Genomic DNA, 3,407 nt, shown 5'->3' with positions numbered 1-3,407 from the left:
AGAAAATTTATATAACATTTTAAGCATAAAAATTTTCTAAAGAATATAGTATTTTAATAAGGGTTATAACTATAGAGAATGAACACAACTGCTATTACTTACTAAAACTTGCTGCAAATGTATATTTACAAATAACACATTTCAAACCTTCAGTAGAGTCCTAAAATTAGCCCACTGCATTTTAGAGGTAGAGCAAAGCTCAAGATAAATACAGTGTTGAGATCAAATGAAAACATTAACAGTGCCTATAATGAAATACAAAATTATACTTTGGGACTCATAGGAGAAACACAGGACTGAAAAGCTAAATTTAAATGAGAAAGAAATAGCTAGATCATTGGCCCAGAACTGAACACTAAATATATTTTTTCATTCACAATAGAGAAACAAGTGCTTAGAAGAATTACAGCTTAATTTCCTCCATCTAAAAAATAAATAAATAAATAAAATAAAAAAATAAAACTATTTCCAAAACTAGAAAATGAAACTGCTTTTTTTTTTTTTTTTTTTTTAGCAATCACATAAGGAAGCATTTATTTGAAGTTTAACATGAAATCATACAAATAAAATGTGTATAAACAAACCCACATTGAGTCATAACACAAATAGCAAAGGACAAAGTAAAAACAAAGAAAACTAATTGGCAGCTATATACAGTTGGACACAATTGTGTCTTGTACACTAGAAAGTCTTTTACAAAATAATCATCTTAGATCAACAGAAGACCAATCTTCAATGTCGTCCTGCAAGATGGGTTACTTTAACAACTCCTTCTGTTTTCTCCAATATTCTCCTTTAGTATGGCTGGTAATTGTTTTGGTGATTGCCACCTCCTCGAGATGCCTTGCCATAAGTGCTCTGTTGGCCACTGTAGTCTGCATATCCCTGTCCATATCCATAGTTCCCACAGTTATACCCAGTATAATCATATCCGCCATAGCCACTATAGTTTTGATCACCATCATAGGCAGTATTGTAATTTCCATATCCTTGATCATAATAGTTATTAAATCCTTGGATCCAGTTTTGGCCCTGACCTCGGCCACGACCCCTCGTACCACCTCGTCCACCAGCTGCAGCACCTCTTCCACCTTTTTGTTGTTGCTGTTGCTGCCTATATACCTCTTTGGGTTGTGCAACTTTGATTTCACACTTCCCAGAACCAATTTGATGGTATCTGCTTTCTAACAATTTTTTTACTGGCTCTTCATCAGTATATGTGATAAAACAAAATCCTCTTCTTTCATTTGTTTTTGTATCCATGGGAAGTTCAATGTTTTCAATCTCTCCAAAGGCTCCAAAATATTCTTTAATTTGTTCTTCAGAAGTATCCGGGCTCAATCCACCCACAAAGACCTTTTTGGGAGGTTCTTTCCCTTTTAAAGCTTTGGCCCTTTTGGGATTTATCAATTTGCCATCCAGTTTGTGTTCTTTCAGCTCCAAAACCTTATCAACACTAGCAGCATCTTTGAAAAGCACAAATCCAAATCCTCTTGATCTCCCAGTGACTGGATCTGTTTTAATTGTGCGGTCTACAACTTCCCCAAATCGAGACAAATATTCAGTCAGATCTTTTTTGCTTGTATCCCAGCTCAAGCCTCCAATAAACATTTTACCGTCATCCTGCTGATTCTTGCTCGCATTTATCTTGGATCCCTCTGCGAATTCCTCTATGTTGCTGTACTCGTGCATGTCCTCCACAGTGGCGGAGCTGTCGGCAGGGGGGTGCTGGCGCGCAGTCCGGGTGGCGGCCGCAGCGGCGGCGGAGCGTTGTATGGAGCTGGATTTAAAATGGCGGCGGAAGAGCATGAAACTGCTTCTTGATTCTTCCTTTTTTTTTTTTTTTTTTTTTTTTGTTTTTTTTGTTTTTTTTTGTTTTTTTTTTTTTTTGTTTTTTGAGATGGAGTCTGGCTCTGTCACCCAGATTATAGTGCAGTGGTGCAATCTCAGCTCAAGGCAACCTCTGCCTCCTGGGTTCAAGTGATTTTCCTGCCTCAGCCTGCTGAGTAGCTAGGATTACAGGCACCTGCCACCATGTCCAGCTAATTTTTGTATTTTTAGTAGAGATGGGGTTTTACCATTTGGCAAGGATGGACTCGAACTCCTGGCCTCAGGTGATTCACCTGTCTCAGCCTCCCAAAGTGAGCCACTGCCTCTGGCAACTGCTTGTTTATTTCTAACAAAAGATATGAGGATGAGGACATTAGCCAAGAAAAAGGATGAGCCTTTTGCTGAAAGTGACTAATGTTAATGGAAATTGCATATGAAGGATAAATCTTTGACTAACATTTTGATGTCACATTTTGATTTTACTATTAAAGACTGTTATTTTTGCTAGCATGTACTGAATGTATCAGTTAGTGTGTTAAATATTTACATAGATCATTTTAATTAATTGAAAAACTTCACTGGTCAGGTAGCATTAACATATTACATAGAAATAGTAACTCGGGTTTCAGAAGGATTATTTTTTCACTTAGGCATAATATTGCAAAAGTAATGAATTCTCAATTCAGATCCAGGCACAGTGACTTAAGCACCTGACCCTTACTCAAGAGTCTGACTCAGACTGACTTTGAAACATTGCAGTGTTTTGAATTTTTTTTCTCCTAAGGAATCATTAGGGCAATATTTAATATTTACAGGCAAACAATGGGAAAAAATCAAATTTTTAAAAGACTATTAAATACTGACTCTGATCTAACACTAGTTTCTATGAACCCTACCTAAATTATCACTTTGATCTGTCAATCTGAGTAAGAATTTATGGGTGCCAGGTGATAAAAGCTGTTCTAACAGAATTTACATCATGTTGGAAGCAGTAGAATTTTTAAGACACTATGATTATTTCTCCAACTCCTGCAATTACATTGGAATAAAAAAAAATGTGGCTACATTCCATATTGCCTTCCAACCTGTAGCACAAGCGTTGTTTTAATTGAATGTTCTACAGAAAAAGTGTTAGAGCTCCATTTTACTGTGAAAATAACAAATAAAAATTAAATACTTCACCCTGGAGATATTATAAGTATTTGTACTTCTACAAAAATTTAAAGATGTATGTGAGGTTATTCCTATCACATATTCATATAGTTATTTCTAAATTTTGTAAGTGGAAAATACTGATGCATAAGAATATGGTAAATTAATAAAAATAATATTGACCACTCACAGTTCATCTGCTGATCTAAATTTAATCAACTACTGGCACCGGGTTTGAGTCTGTTGATGTTAATAAATGTTTATCCTTTGGGAAAAGGGGACTACCAAAGTTTTTGCATAGTAAAAACATCAGTGCATATATCCTTATTCTTTTATTATTATGATAAATTTTCTATTCTCTAATTCACAATGCTAGTTTGTAAAATTCTTAACACCTTCCCTTTTCCAAATATGTTGCCATATAT

At 35.3% G+C, this 3,407-nt stretch overlaps 1 pseudogene; it reads right to left on the bottom strand.

Annotated features, from left to right (window-relative positions):
* Positions 1 to 512: 512 nt before the first annotated feature.
* Positions 513 to 1,825, bottom strand: LOC120365672 (heterogeneous nuclear ribonucleoprotein D-like pseudogene; annotated as a pseudogene).
* Positions 1,826 to 3,407: the final 1,582 nt, after the last annotated feature.

Source organism: Saimiri boliviensis, chromosome 16, assembly GCF_048565385.1.
Source record: "Saimiri boliviensis isolate mSaiBol1 chromosome 16, mSaiBol1.pri, whole genome shotgun sequence".
Lineage (NCBI taxonomy): Eukaryota > Metazoa > Chordata > Mammalia > Primates > Cebidae > Saimiri > Saimiri boliviensis.
The sequence above is the reverse complement of the archived record's forward strand: the minus strand, read 5'-3'. Positions and strand labels throughout refer to the sequence as shown.